The sequence below is a fragment of the Peromyscus maniculatus genome, chromosome 5 (genome assembly GCF_049852395.1).
Source record: "Peromyscus maniculatus bairdii isolate BWxNUB_F1_BW_parent chromosome 5, HU_Pman_BW_mat_3.1, whole genome shotgun sequence".
Classification (NCBI taxonomy): Eukaryota; Metazoa; Chordata; class Mammalia; order Rodentia; family Cricetidae; genus Peromyscus; species Peromyscus maniculatus.
Window position 1 is genome coordinate 88,480,949 of NC_134856.1, and position 17,092 is coordinate 88,498,040.

Consider the following 17,092-nt stretch of genomic DNA (forward strand, 5'->3'; position numbering starts at 1 on the left):
ATATTCATGTATGTGTGCAAGTACACATAGAAGCCAGAAAATAACTCAGGTATCAACTTCAGGAATGCCATCTAATTTCAAGGACTTTCCTTGGCCTGGGGCTCACCAATTAGGCTGGGCTGGCCAACAAGCACATGCCATCACGTCCAGCATTTTTGAATGGGAGATCAAACTCAGATCCTCATGCCTGGGAGACATGTTTTTTTTTTTTTTTTTTTTTTTTTTTTTTTTTTATCAACTGAGCAGTCCCTCCAGCCCCCTGACCAAGTTTTTGTAATGGGAGGTGCTGGTTCCTTTACCCAGGTAATGGCAACTGATTGGTGAGGGTATTTACTAAATATCTCCTATTCCTTCCTTCCTTTCAGACACTGAATATTTATTTGGGTCACTTTGCTGAAATCTTACTAAATTGGAAAATACCCTTGCAAATGCAGAAGCTAGAACACTCAAGCAGTTACCCTCAGTAACTAAAGAGGTCCTGGTACTCGATATGAGATCTACTCTGTTCACAAAATAAAAGTAAAAACTTGTCCAGAGTGTGGGCAAATGGTAGTGCTTTGTCCCCTTGGGTATAAACCCTAGGACTAAATAAATAAGTAAATAGGCTTTCATTTCACTCAAAACAACAGATAAACAGGGGAAACAAACAAGCTAGACACTCCTACAGATCCCCAATTGAAGAAGCAGAACAAACAAGACATGCTAACCCGGCACCTTGGAGCAACACAGGCTGACAAGCATGTGTCTGACTAGTTCCTTCAGAAAGCTGTCAAGTATAGTCAGGTAACTTGTGTCACATATTTCTCCCGATCACATCACATGGACCTGTTCTCTTTGAGTTATGATGAACTCATCCGGGAAAGTAAGTTTCGTGTCTGCTCAGCGCTGAATCAGAACCTTCTTCTCTGAGTTAAACAGAACAACACTGAAGGCTCAGTGGACCAGCCCTGAAATGCAAAGGTCTGATGTGAGCACCCAGCAGTCACAGAATGGTTGCAAATGCAAAGGTCTGAGTGTGAGCACCCAGCAGTCACAGGATGGTTGCAAATGCAAAGGTCTGAGTGTGAGCATGCAGCACACAACCATAGGATGGTTGCAAATGCAAAGGTCTGAGTGTGAGCATGCAGCACAGCCACAGGATGATTGCCTGCACTCTGTCTTCAGTCTGTGTTGTAAAAGAAAAATGGATGCTTATAGCAGTTGTATGCTTCATAGGACCATGGTTACCAAAACTGATGTTTTATAGCCTGTAGCTAATTAAAACTTATTTGACAAACATGAGACAAATATTTTAAACTTGTGAGGGAAAATCAGATATAGATGGTAGTGAGGCAAAATGAAGACAAAAAGATTTTATTCAGGACTATTGTAATAGGGAGAAAAGAGACCTCAGTATAGATTTGGGATCAACTCTGAGTATAAAATGGACAAGTGGGAACTTATAGCCTAGTGGCAGAATAGGGCTAGGTGAGCAAAAATGTCTAGTGAGAAGAAATAAGAGGGATGAGGAGAGCTGAATGAGATTGACAGGTTGAGCTGGCCTTGCTGATGCATATCATTGTTCCCAGCACTCTGGAGGCAGATCTCTGAGTTTGAGGTCAGCCTGATTTTTCTAGCAAGTTCCAGACCAGCCAGGACTACACAGTGAGATGGTCTCAACAAACAGACAGACAGACACACAGGAAAGAAACACCGAAGTTACATAACACCTCCTAAGGGATGATAGAGCTTAAGGGATCAGATTGAACACCAGGATGGGGAACTCCTTTTGAACCTATTGGGATACCTGTCCCATGGGATTTCAGAGGGAAGTTCACAGCTGGCCACAAGGTTTGCAAGGTTCAGGATTCTGATGGTGGTTGGTTAAATAGATAATCCTGTCTAAGTGGATTTCTCAGAATCCACCCCTGAAGACTGTGTACTCTTTCTATGGGCTGGAGGGGCAGGAGGAGGGAAGAGGGGCATCTTTGACTGGTATGTAAAATGAATAAAAAAAATTTCTGCCGGGCGTGGTGGCGCATGCCTTTAATCCCAGCACTGGGGAGGCAGAGCCAGGCGGATCTCTGTGAGTTCGAGGCCAGCCTGGGCTACCAAGTGAGCTCCAGGAAAGGCGCAAAGCTACACAGAGAAACCCCGTCTCGAAAAAACCAAAAAAAAAAAAAAAATTTCTTAATGAAAAATCGAAAGCCCTTTTTTGCATTATAGTGAATCTTGTTATTAATTGTACATTCCATGAAAAATTAAAAAGTTTTATATCATACACAGAAACTAATAAAGAAAATCTGCTAAGAATTTCATACATTATGACTCTTCAGAGTCCAAAATGAAAAGAAGCAGACAACTAATCTTTTAAACTGTGTACTAGGGGAGATATTTTCAGTATTTTCTTCTTTTTTTCTTGCTAAATTAACAAACAAAAACCCCAAATGTTCAAATACATGGCAGAAAAGCAATCAGTCCAGCACATATTCAGTGAATGCTAAATTATTAACTATGGTTGGAACTCATTACCAAGGAAAACATATTCCTAGAACTCAGTATTCTCCTCATCCATAACAGAACTATTTGCAAGTACTAGGAATGATTGTACAAAGAACAGATCTGTTGTTAATATGTTTGATCTTGTTCAAAATTATTCATAAAATTAAGCATGGAAGTGTCCTACAAATTGTGGAAAAATTGAAATTTGATGCATTGATAAAAATGTAAAACTATTCAAAATTTAACTCTGCTGAGTAGTACTCCATTGTGTATATGTACCACATTTTATTTATCCATTCTTCAGTTGAAGGGCATCTAGGTTGTTTCCAGGATCTGGTTATTACAAACAATGCTGCTATAAACATAGCTGAGCATGTGCCCTTGTGGTATGATTGAGCATTCCTTGGATATATACCCAAGGGTGGTATAGCTGGGTCTTGGGGGGGATTGATTCCCAATTTTCTAAGAAAGCGCAATATTGATTTCCAAAGTGGCTGTACAAGCTTGCATTCCCACCAACAGTGGAGGAGAGTTCCCCTTGACCCACATCCTCTCCAGCATAAGCTGTCTTCAGTGTTTTTGATCTTAGCCATTCTGACGGGTGTAAGGTGGTATCTCAGAGTCATTTTGACTTGCATTTCCCTGATGATTAGGGATGTTGAGAAATTCCTTAAATGTCTTTCAGCCATTTGAGTTTCCTCTTTTGAGAATTCTCTGTTTAACTCATGGGCTTTGTATCAGTGAATAATTTTTAATAAAACTGGAGACTTCTTTACTTTTATGCTTGGGACAACAATGAATTACATTTCTCTCTTCTCTTTTTCCTTCCAAACCCTCCCATAATCCCCTACTTACTCTTTTTCAAATTCATGACTACTTTTTCCATTCAGTGTTATTATATGCATGTGTATATATACATATATATTCCTAAATATAATCTGCTAAGTCTATATAATGTTAGGCATATGTATGTTTTTAGGGCTGACCATTTGATATTGGATAACCAATTGGTGTGCTCTTTTGGAGAAGACTATTTTTCCTGCTCTCAGCATTCCTTAGTTGCCTTTAGTTCTTTGTGAAGGGCTGAGACATCTTGGGCTTCCCTCAAACACTTTGGCATGTCTATTGGTAAGGTCCTCTTTCAGTTTGTTTGGGCAGTCACATTGGTGGGACTTTATGGGTGTAGCTTCTGATATTACTAGAAAACACAGTTTCACAGAAAATTATCTGTTCCACTGACTCTTACACTCTTTCTGTTCCCATTTCTGCAATGTTTCCTGAGCCTTAGGTGTGCAAGTTATTTTGTAGATATATCTACTGGGACTAAGCTCTACAACTGTATTTTGATTGGCTGTGGTTTTCTGTAGTGATCTATCTATTGTAAAGAGAACTTTCCTTGATGAGGGGTGAGGACTATATTTATCTGTGGGTATAAAGACAAATGTTTAGATTGTTATTAGAGATTACTCTGTTTCAGTAAAATAGTGGTTCTATGTTCTCCTCCAGTATCCACAACTTTACTATCCCTGAGTAGTGGCTAAGTTTTCAGTACCAGGTATGGTTTCCTACTTGTTGAGCATGTTTTAAGTTCAACTAGAGAGTAGTGGGTTATCAGCAAGGTATGTGTGCCACTACTACACCCTTAGATTAATTGTAATATGCTGATCATTGTTGCGGTTCATAGTCATCTAAGCTGGGCAGTACTTTTAGTTCACTCCCTCCTTTGGAAACTTGTATGGTGCTTTCTGGTCCCAGGAAAGCTATCCCTCAGGAAGAGTTGTTCAGGTCAATTCCAGCTTAGAGGCCTCTAGGCCCTGTTTCTTAAGTAAATTGTGTCTTTAGTAATAGGGGTAACCAAGGGCAACAACAATAGTCTGTATGATTTGGAAGTGTCTTGAACAGTCCTGACCAACAACTCCAAGAGGGTGTGGTAGTTTGAATGTAATTGGTCCCCATAACCCTATAATCCCACAATCTCCTAGGGAGTGCCACTATTAGGAGATATGGCTTTGTTGAAGAGGGTATGGCCTTGTCAGAGGAAGTATGTCACTGTGGGGGTGGGCTTTGAGGTTTCATATACATAGGATACTGCCCAATGTGTTAGTTGATTTCCTGTTGCCTGCAAGATATAGCAGTCTCGACTGTAGCACCACCTCTGCCTGCATGCCACCATGCTTCCTGCCATGATGATAATTTCCCAAATCTCTGAAACTGTAATCAAGCTCCCTCAATTAAATGTTTTCTTTATAAGAGTTGCCATGGTCATAGTATCTCTTCACAGCAATAAAAACCCAAGCTAATACAGAAGTTGGTATCAGGAGTGGAGTATTGCTGTCATAGACCTGACCATGCTTTTGTTTGGAGTAATTTGGACTTTGGTACTTTGGGTTAGGAAAGCAGTGGAATGCTTTAAGCACTGCTTAATGGGGCATCCTAGTAGGAGCATGAAAGACAATGATGTTGATAATGATTTGGAATGTCTGGAGCTGGCTCAAGAGGTTTCAGAGAAGAATTTTAGTATGTTGCCTAGAAATCATTTTTTTTTGTAATATTTTGGTGAAGGAAGTGGCTGCCTTTTGCCCTTGTCTGAAGAATCTTTCTGAGGCTAAAGTGAAGAGTCTCAGGTTAATTCTGTTGGCAGGTGAAATCTCAAAACAGCCTAGTATAGACTCTGTCATATGTATATTAGTGGTAACTCTAATGAAAAGTTATAATTAAAGGAGCAAACTGAGCAAGGAAAAATATTTTAGTAGAAAAGGGCCACCAGAAAGATATTAAAATGCCAAACAATCCAATTAAAAAATCGGCTACAGTGCTAAATAGAGAATTCTCAACAGAAGAATTTCAAATGTCCAAAAGACATTAAAGGAATTGCTCAACATCATCATCAGGGAAATGCAAATCAAAATGACTCTGAGATATCATCTTACACCTGTAAGAATGGCTAAGATAAAAAACACCAATGACAGCTTATGCTGGAGAGGATGTGGAGCAAGGGGAACACTCCTCCACTGTAGGTGGAGGGTAAACTTGTACAACAACTTGGAAATCAGTATGGCAACTTCTCAGAATATTGGGAATCAATCTTCCTCAAGACCAAAGGATACCACTCTTGAGCATATACCCAAAGGATGCTCAATCATACCACAAGGCACTTGCTCAACTATGTTCATAGCAGCATTATTCATAATAGCCAGAACCTGGAAACAACCTAGATGCCCCTCAACTGAAGAATGGATAAAGAAAATGTCGTGTATATACACAATGGAGTATTACTGAGCAATGATATCATGAAATTTGCAGGCAAATAGATGGAACTAGAAAATATCATTCTGAGTGAGGTTACCCAGACTCAGAAAGACAAACATGGTATGTATTGACTCATTATCAAAGGATAATCAAACTACAACTCACAGCTCCAGAGAAGCTAGGAATCATGGAGGACCCTAAGAGGGACACAGGGATCACCTTGGGAAGGGGAATCATAGGAGATCTCCAGGAGTAAACTGAAGATGCAGGGAGCAATAGGGGTGGAGTTGGGGGATGAGCACATGTGATAATGGGATGGTCAAGCTAGGAGAGGGACAGAGTGGGAGCGCAATGAAATAGATATCTTGATAGAGGGAGACATTGTGGGGCAAGGGAGAGACCTGGTGCTAAGGAAATACTCAGGAATCCACAAGGATGACCACAGATTAGAATACTAGCAATAGTGGAGGGTGCCTAAACTAGCCTATCCCAGTAATCAGATCGGTGAATATCCTAACTATCATCATAGAGTCTTCATTCAGTAACTGATGGAAGGAGATGGAGAGACCCACAACAAAGCACCAGGCCAAGCTCTGGGAGCCCAGTTAAAGAGAATAAAGAGGGATTTTTTTGAGCAAGGGGAGTCAAGATTATGATGAAGAAATCTACAGAGAAAACTGAACCAAGTTCATAGGAACTCACAAATTTTAGACAGTGGAACCTTCATGGGACTGGACTATGCATATGGAGACAGTTGTGTAGATTGTCTGTTTGAGGGGCCCCTGGCAGTGTGATCAGCATCTATTCCTGGTGCATAAACTGGCTTTCTGGATCCCATTACCTATGGTTGGACACCTTGCTTACCCTTGATGGAATGGGGAGGGTCTTGGTCCTGCCTCAACTGAATGTACCAGGCTTTGCTCTCCCCCCATGGACGGACTTAACCTTTTGGAGGAGGGAATTGAGGAGGGTTTGGGGGGAGAAGGTGGCAGGGGGAGCAGGAGGAGGGGTGAGAGGGGATCTGTGGTTGGTATGTAAAATGAATAATTTTTTTAAAATAAAAAGTTAAAAATAAAGAAGAAGAAAAAAAAGAAAATGGAATGGAGCTAAATTCTCTGTTCAAGGCAGGTAAATCTCTGTGAGTTCAAAGCCAGCCTGATTACAGAGCACATTTCAGGACAGCCAAGCTTAGGCAGTAAAAGACAGAAAGCTGGTGAAGATGCAGTTAAACATGGGGGCCATGTTCCAGCCCCAGCAAGCAGCAGAACTTGGCAGCTTTAGACACATGGTTCTAGCTTTAGAGTTAAAGATAGAAGAAAGGAGTTAAGATCCTGTGGTTCTGGTTAGCTGAGGCTAAAGAATAAGCTGTGATGAACAAGATACTAGAACTACTAAAGCAAAATTTTTCTTTGAGGGGATACTTGATGCTGGTCAGCTGGATCTAAGAAATTAGCAGTAATTCAGAAAAAAACAGCATCACTGAGGTGAAATCTTCTAGGAAGTGTCTCCTGAGAGCACACAGAAGCTGTGTTTCAGAGGTAGCAAAGGTTGTACCTCTTGCTGGCAGCCAGACTTGGTAATGTGTAAGCATCACCAAGGTGGTACTGGTTTTGAAGGAGAGCAGCTGAGGCTTGGCACTCTCAGGGAACAGAAAAGGCCATTGGTGAAGGTGCAGCCTCAGAGGCAATTGAAGGTCCAGGACTGAAGGAGTCATGCAAAGAAGTTGAGGCTTGGCACCATGAGGAGAGCATAGGAGAGGCTTTTGGTGAAAGTGCAGCCCAGTTGCAGCAGAAGACCCAAGCATTTTTTCAGATGCTGGTACCATGGAGTGAGCACCAAAAACAGCAGTAGCAGTGGAGTGGAGCCAGCCAGAACCTAGAAGATGAGCTGCGTGTGCTGCAGATTGTAGAGCTAGAGAAGTGACCCAAGGCCTTTGGAAGAGTCCAGAAGAACATGAGTGGATCTCAGATATTGGAAGGTTGGAATTTTGTAATTATTATCCAAGATGTTAGAGATGCCAGAGTCATGGGATACCGCCAAGGAGAACTACTAACAGGGAGTGGAACCAGTCCAAGAGAAAGAAGTGTGCTGCAGTCAACAAAGCTCAGTGGAATTGAAGGTGTGGAGAGCATTTTGACATCAGACATGGAGATGAAGAGTTTGGAGTTTGCCCAGCTGTTTTTCTGTCTTGCTTTGGTCCAGTATTTCTTCGTTATGTTCCATTCCCTGTGTTTTCAAATGGTAATGTATGTCCTGTGCCATTATATGTTGGAAATATATGATCTGCATTTTGATTTTGATTTTTAACAGGTGATAACAGCTAAGAGATTGTCATGTGTTGGATTTTTAAACATTGTTGAGACTGTGATAGACTATGGGGACTTTTAACATTGGACTAAAATGCATTTTGCATTATGATATTGCTAAAAGCTTATGGAGGAGTAGAATATGGTAGTTTGAATGCAATAACCCCATAATCTCATAATCTCCTAGGAAGTGGCACTATTAGGAGGTGTGGCTTTGTTGGAGTGGGTATGGCCTTGTCAGAGGAAGTGTGTCACCATGGGGGTGGGCTTTGAGGTTTCATATACTCAGGATACTGCCCTGTGTGTCAGTTGATTTCCTGTTGCCTGCAAGATGTAGCAGTTTCAGCTCCAGCACCACCTCTGCCTGCATGCCACCATGCTCCCTGCCATGATGATAATTTTCCAAATTTCTGAAACTATAAGTGAGCCCCCTCAATGAAATATTTTTTTATAAGAGTTGCCATGCTCACGGTGTCTCTTCACAGCAATAAAGACCCAAAACCGAGACAGAGAGCTTTCATGTCTGGTACTGGTTATTTTGTTAGGTAATCTGTGGCTCTTAAAGGGAGTACTGTCAGCCCAGATTAGAAAAGTTCATTTAAAATATATGAGTATTTATACACAGAATTACCTGTATTATAGTTCATTTGAATACATAGTTAATAGTATAATTTCTTTAGACTTTTCCAGACATCCTTATTATTTTACTCTTCTCCATCCTTCTTCTATATTTACCTCTGTCTTCCTCCCCAGATAGCCCCTTCTGCTCATTTCTTCAATCAGATCCCTTGTATCCTGCCTTCAACTTTACCTTCCTCTCTCCTTTTCTCTATTTATCTCTCCTTCCATGAAGAGCCCCATATCCATTCCCCTGATCAGATCATTTGTACCCTGCTATCTCCCTCTCCATTTCACAATACCCATATCCTGGCAATAGTCCACTCCCTTAGCATTCCTGGTTTCTGCAGTTAGTCCAGGCTATGTACTCACATCTAAAGAGTTAAAGCAAGGGGCCTCTGATGACAAACAACATATAATGTTTGTCTTTCTGGGTCTGAGTCACTTAACTCAATATTATCTTTTCTAGTTCCACCCATTTACCAGTAAAGTTTATGATTTCATTTTTCTTTAAGGCTCGCTAATATTTTATAGTGTACTACATTTTTATTACCCATTTGTTGGTTAAAGGACATTTAAGTTGTTTCCATTTCCTAACTAATTATAAATATCGATTTGCATCCCTTTAACTTCCATCTTTTGCCTTATTGCTTCAGCTTACACCTAGAGCATGATGTTAAAAGGAAATGGGGAGAGTGGATACCCTGTCTCATTCCTGACCTCAATGGGATTGCTTCAACTTTCCTCAATTTAAGTTGATGTTGGATGTGGGTTTCTCATATATAGCTTTTATTGTGTTGAGGTATGTTTTCTCTAGTCCTACATTCTCTAGGACTTTTACAATGAAGGCAAGCTGGATTTTTTCAAAGGCTTTCCTGCATCTATTGGGATGATCATATGTATGATCATGGGATGAAAATGTGTATTTTTGTCTTTAAGTCAATTTATGTTGTATATTACAATTATTGACTTGTATCCTGTACAATGTATGTTGAATCATCCCTGAATTTCTGGGATAAAGCCACCTTGGTCGTGGTGTTTAATTTTGTTGATATATGTCTGCACTCATTTTATTGGATATTTTTCCCTTTAATTTCCCTTTCCCCGCCCTGGTTTTGATTTTAGGAAAAATGATTCTGGATTCATAGAAGGAATTTGGGAGTGCTCTTTTAGTTGGACCAAGAGCGGTCTGTGGAGCATTTATCTTCTCAAAGAATTTGCCTTTAGGGTCATTGAATTTTTTTGTTTGTTTGTTTTTTGCTTTTTTACTTGTTTCATTTTCTTTTTTTCCATTGTAGTGATTTATGCTCTTATTTTTGCTATTTCTTGGTTTTTACTGGGTTTGGATTTTGTTTTTGCTTGTGTTCCAAATTTTTTAGTTGTATTTTTAAGCCCTTTATTTGTAGTCCCTCTGATTTTTTATTGTAGGCACTTAGAGCTATAAATTTCCCACACAGGGCTACTTTCAATGTGTCCCAGATGTTTTGGTGTGTTGTGTTTCTTTCAGGAAATGTTTTACTCCTTTCTTGATTTTTTCCTCTTTCACCTATTCAGTAACAAGTTGTATAATTTCCATGAGTTTGTGTATTTACTAGAGACTTATTTGCATCTACTCAAGTGGTATTGCATTATGATCAGTTAAGATACAAAGAGTGATTTTATCTTTTTGAATTTATAAAGCTTTGTTTTGTGTCTAGGATATAATATATTTTAGAAAAGCTTCCATGTTCTGTTGAGTAGAATGTGTATTCTCTGGTGTTTGGGTGAAATATTCTATAAATTCTGTTAAGTCTATTTGATGTATGATAATTTTATTTTTTTTTCTGTCTGATTACCTGTCTATTGGAGAAAGAGGGAAATCACCTATTAATGGACCGATGTTAATCTGTGCCTTTAATATTTTATCTATTATTTGGGATAGTAACATCTTCTTTGTTAACTGCTCCCCTCATTAAAATGAAGTACACTTTTTATCTTTCCTGTTTATTTTTAGTCTAAAGTCTATTTGTCAGCTATTAGAACAGCAGTGCCTCCTTGCTTCCTGGTCCCATTTAATTGTCTAACATTTTACTCTAAGTCAGCACCTATCTTTAAAAATAAAATGTGTTTCTTGTAGGCAACAGGTAGGCAGTTTTTGTTTCTTGATCCATTTAGTAAGCCTAAGTCTTTTAATTGGAGAATTGAGGCCATTGGTATTTAAAGTAATTATTGAAATGGAAATGTGTGTGTTACTTGTGATCATCATGTTGATTTTTGGTGTTTTTGTTTGTTTTCTCATATATTTAATATTACAAAAATATAGTTTTATGGTAATATTTTATTCATAACTGAAAAGGCATAGTTGTAAATCATTGACATTTTTCCTGAAGGTGCAGATTATGAACTATTGATAATAGTTTCAGTTTTCTGAAACTAAATTATATTATCTTTGAAAATGAGAAACATGTTTACATACAAAGATACAATGGAATCCTAGATTCAATAATTTGTGTGGGGTTTCCAGGTAGGAAGCTAACACTTTAAAATATCTGAAACTGCTTTGCTTAGTATAAAATGGTGAACTCTGCTCCCCACAGAGTCTCAGTGTTTCATGAAAAGTTCAAGAGCAATTTAAACCAGAGTAAGTGGTAGCATCAGAGTATAACAGAGAAATAAAGAAGTATGTGTATAAACAACAAAACAGCAACAACAAAACCACTGTGTTCTATAAGAAGCTTGAGCTAATCATGTAAAATCCTCATATTCTCAAATGATACATTATAAGGAGCTCTTCAGTGTCTAAGATTCGGATATTCATATGGCTATTGTTTTATTGAGATACATTTTAATGATATCTAGCAGTAAACTATACCCTATTAGTATAGATGTAACCAACCATCTTATTAAATAAGAAACACAGAAACAATGTAAAAGAGAAAGCCAAGAGGTCAGAGCTCAGAGCTAAAATCTCACCCTTCCGCCTGCGGTGTCCCAGCTTCCCGAATGAGGGTCCTCTTTCCTGTCTGTTCATCTAAAGTATTTTGTTCTGCCTTCTCATTGGTTGTAAACCCAAACACGTGACTGCCTCGTCACTGGCTGAAGGTACAGCCCCCTAGGTCTTAAAGGCATATGTCTCCAATGCTGGCTATATCCCTGAACACACAGATATCTATGGGATTAAAGGCGTGTGCCACCACCGCCACACTCTTGCTATGGCTCTAATAGCTCTGACCCCCGGGCAACTTTATTTATTAACATACAATCAAAATCACATTTCAGCACAATTGGATTACCACCACATATTAGCCTATATATTTTGTAAATAAAATTCTGTCCATAAACTGAAGTGTGTAAAATGTAAACCCGGTTATCTATTTTGTTGTGATTAATCATTTAAAAATATTTGAAAGTTAATCTGTCTTGGCAAATGTAGCAAGAAGAATCTAGTGTCTCAAAGATCAAGAACTAAGTCTTGTGTGGTTCATCTGCTTGCCAGTTACTATTTCTGGTCAGACACACAACATCACAGATTTGGGGCAGTAAACGTAACTCTCACTGGTACCTCCACCACGAAGCTAGGAAACCAAGTGAGGCTGAGCCAGCTGCCAAAACAAAGGCTTTGGTCCTAGCTGCACTGCTTAACAGTTTAAAGGCACATATGGTCAAAAATAATATTACAAATATGCAATAAAGAAAAATTCAGATCAGAAAAAAAATCCCAAAACCTCTAAATGGTTTACAATGTGTTTAAAAATAAATAGGTTTGGGAGGGAAAAGAGAAGGCATAGACAGTCACAAAAAAGAAATATAAGGTTTTAAAATAATAAAATAAAGTTCTTAAAAAGAGAGTAAATGATATAAAAGAAATAAGCCACATAAAGATGGGAAATACACAGAGTCTGCATCATATATCTTATTGTGTTATCTTTAAATTTTTTGACTGCTAAGAGACAATGGATTATGAAAACTGATACATTAAACTAATCTATATATTTAAAAAATATCTTGACTTCAAAATTTAAGTCAAAAGTTGTGTTACTTTAAGGGAGAGGTTATGCTTTTACGTCCATAGGAAATGCAGGCTGTGGATTTATTCTGGGTTAAAGAAAATCAGGTTTGATTGAGAAAGACCCCCCCCCTGAAAACCAATACAAACTACAAACATAAAGAAATAAACCTAGAAGGACTACAGGACATGTGATGTATATTTTACCTTCTCAAATACATAAGAAAAAAATCTTTGGCTGATTTATGTACAATGTGCAATCTATACTTATATTATTGCAGATATGTATGTTGCCTTTAAAAGCATATATTTTCAGAGCAAGGGGACCAGACACCAATGAAAACACATGCTTCCAGGGATCCAGCATCCAAAACAGCTTCAAGGTTGCTGGCTGAGATCATTCAGCCTCACAGACTTCTCCAGCAAAGATTTAGCAATTATCCTGATTTTCTTAAGGTTCCAAAAAAGATTTTAGTACCCACAAACAACAGGAAGTAGTCTTAAGTAACCAACACCCACATTCCCCAAAGATGGATTATGGATGTTTGCCTTTGTGTAGGTACGTAATCATTCATAAGTGGATACTAGATGTAAAGCAAAGGATAACTAGACTACAATCCACAGCTCCAGAGAAGCTAGTTAACAAGGAGGACCCAAAGAGGGACACATGGATTGAAACTGCTGAATTGATTCCTGTTGAGTAAGAATTAACATCATTATTTATTCAGTTACAAGAAATAATCAGGAATAAGAATCATTCCTTATATATGACACACATCCGGTCTCATATGGATATGCCAGGCCCTCTAGCACAAGTTAATGATGAAATTAATCAACTATTGATAGGAAATGTGCTGGAAGCCTAGCGTTTCATAAAAAACACCATGTCAATAGCAAAGATTTGAAAAAGGATTTTTCCATCACTTGGCAACAAGCCAAGGAAATTATAAGGAAATGTCCTACTTGTTCTATATACAACCAAACTCCACTACCTGCAGGAAGTAACCCAAATGGTACTCAAAGGATTGAAATCTGGCAAATGGATATGTTTCATTTTGTAGAATTTGGAAAACTAAAGTGATGTGCACCACATCATTGATATCTATTCAGGATTTTAATGGGCAAGTGCTTTGAGCCCTGAAATCATACATTTGCTAGATGTTATGGCCATCATGGGTATACCTGTACAAATTATGACTGACAATGCTCCAGCATATGTCTCTAGTTAAATGGAACAGTTTTTTTTACTCATTACAATATAAAGCATATTACAGGTGAACCACATAATCCTACAGGGCAAGCGGTTATAGAAAGATCAAATTGATCTCTAAAGGGTGTGCTAAATAAACAGAAAGGGGTAATAAATGTCCCTAGAAATAGATTACATAATGCTTTATTAACTTTGAATATTCTAAATGCTAATGAGAAAGGAACAACAACTGTAGAAAGACATTGGATAATAGAAAAAAAAATACAGAGTTAAATCATCCTGTATACTTTAAAGATTTGCTGACCTCAAAATGGAAACCAATATATGTGTTACATTGGAGAAGAGGTTTTGCTTTTGTTTCCTCAGGAGAAGAAAAGCTATGGTCCACCCTCAAAACTGACAAAGGTTTGATTTGAACAAGAGACTTCTTGATTAGATAGTTCATCAAATAGCATGGCTGTTCATTCTAAACTAACTTAACAAGATTAACAAATGCTTCTCATTTGGTCAGCTATAATTTGCCAAAAGGGAACCTCCTCAAAGTTAGAGCTGGGGAAGTGTTTTGTTTTTGTCTTTTCAGGAGAATGAAGGCATCCAGCTAAAGAATCTGAAGACGACTGGACAAAGAGACATGTGAAGAAAAAGAACAAATCATCCAGAAAAAAAAATGTCCCAAGAAAAAGAATAAATTGACCTTTTGGTATATGACATTTTCTTTCTTTCTTTCTCTCTTTCTTTCTCTCTCTCTCTCTCTCTCTCTCTCTCTCTCTCTCTTTTCTTTCTTTCTTTCTTTCTTTCTTTCTTTCTTTCTTTCTTTCTTTCTTTCTTTCTTTCTTTTTTCTTTCTTTCTTTTTTATTTCTTTCTTCCTTCCTTTCTCTCTCTCTCTCTCTCTCTCTCTCTCTCTCTTTCTTTTTGGTTTTTTGAGACAGGGTTTCTCTGTAGCATTGCACCTTTCCTGGAACTCACTTTGTAGACCAGGCTGGCCTTGGACTCACAGAGATCTGCCTGCCTCTGCCTCCTGAGTGCTGGGATTAAAGGCGTGAGCCACCACTGTCCGGCTGGTATATCACATTTTCAACATGATAAAATTTCATAAATCTCCCTAATTGTTTGTTTTTGCTGTTCTCTGTTCTCTACAGACACATAATTAAAATGGTCTTTTTGTAGTCCCATTCCAATTAAAAAATTAAAAGCAGGCTTTGGAGTTGTTGTGTGGCTCTCTCCTTCTCTAAACCCAAGCATGCTTGTTAAAGTAAAATCCAAAATCTCTGTCTCATGTTAAAACATCCACCTGATATGGAACAGAAGAAAAAACAAAATTAAAGGAATATTTTATTGCCACTAATCTCATAATCCTTTGGTTTAAAGGATTTTGACTCTTTAAAACTTTTTAAATATCAAACTTTATATATATGAATATATACAACTTTTTGTCATGATATTAATGGTCATATAGAGCACTAGCTAATTCTAGAAAAAGGCTTCATCTAGCTTCCTATACATGATTTCAGGTTTGAGTCTCTATCAGGTAATTAGGAATTAAGTTTTTGTACTCTGGATATACATCACAAATATTGATCCTTTAACCACTTTGAGATCTGTTGCATATGATATTTAAAATATTTAAGTTTTCTCCAATGAACCATGACCATACTTAACAGTGAATTTTGAAGTTTCCAAAAGGATTATGGGTCCCCACAATGATGAGTCCATTAGGACTATGATAATGTCACTAAGCTGACCAACACAACCTAAAGATTGGCTTTGAGCTACAAACTGCTCATGACAATCTCTAGGTAGCTAACTGAGAAGATTAAACCTCACAGACTACTCTAGCCAGGACTTTAGACAAGCCCTGTACTTTCCCATTACACAGAGACTGAACAACAATTGATACAGCTACCTCTCCCAGGACTTGATAGTTGACTCAGTTGATCCAAATAGCTTAAACTTAACAAATTTAGTAAAGACAAAGAGGCTAGTCATACCTTCTTAAGCCTGAAAAGATCTTGAGTAAGGAGAAACATTCTCCAAATCACTGGTTCTCAACTTTCCCAATGCTACTTCGTAACTACAGTTTTGCCATTGGTATGAATCTCAAAGCAAACATCTGGCATATAGGTATTCCTAGGCTACTCCTATAAAAAGGTTTTTTTAAACCCCCAAAGGGTTGAGACTCATGGAGTCACAAGCTGTTCCAAGCCCTTTACCTAGGTCAATGTCTTGCTGCATCACAAGAAATGAACATCTCAGTTGCTGGTGACTATCACCTGGGTGACTCTTAAATTACAAAATTTAGCTGCCAGAGCAAGGTACATTGTTGTGTATAAAAGCATTGAAGTACAGCCTTAATATTAATCAAATACCTTATTTATTAAACACATGTAGCCATCTATTTAAATTCTCTAGAAGCTTGCTGTTGAACACTTGGCAAAGACATAAGTACTTAGGTATAAATCTCTAAGTTAGCTTTTGTTAACATGAATAGATCTTTATAACCTTAGGAAAAGATAGCTGCCAGCCATGATTAGGTCATCAGCCAAGATGGAGGAAAGCCATGTGGTAGCTGTTTAAAACATGTTTTTGTAAACAATAATTACTTGCACACATATGCACAGTTGGATCCAAGTTAAATACACATAAATAAATACACAGTTAAAGCTAACTTACATTCACACATATAGAGTTACATCCAAGTCACAAACAAGTTCACATAATACACATGTATATATCTCCATTTTTAACATAATCCACAACACAGTTTACATCCCTTCTGGCCTTCTACAACCTTCTATGCACTTTAGTCCATTATATTTTAACACAGAAACTCTTACCAAAGTCTTTCTTATGGGTTACCTCAGTAGTCTAGGATCTATTGTACAGCTACAATATTTTAAACAAGAACAGAAATATATGCATATGCTGTAACAAGAATAACTAAATTCACATCAATTCACACTGTAACAATGGGAAGAATCTATTGGATCTGAATGATCAAAGCCGCCCTGGCTACAGCATTATAACTGTTGTAGCTTAGCAACCATAGACAGTGATATTCCATTCTGTTCTTGGAGCCAAACCTTGGTCAGCTTTGGCAGGCAGCCCCCAGGGCAGATTGTGGGAGCCCCACCCATCTGCATGGTAGGGGATAGGGTGCAGCATGGGTCAGATTCTCAACTACGTGAGAGCTGCAGACTGGAAGGGACTCCATGTCCCGGCAGGGCCCCTCCAGTGGAGGGCCC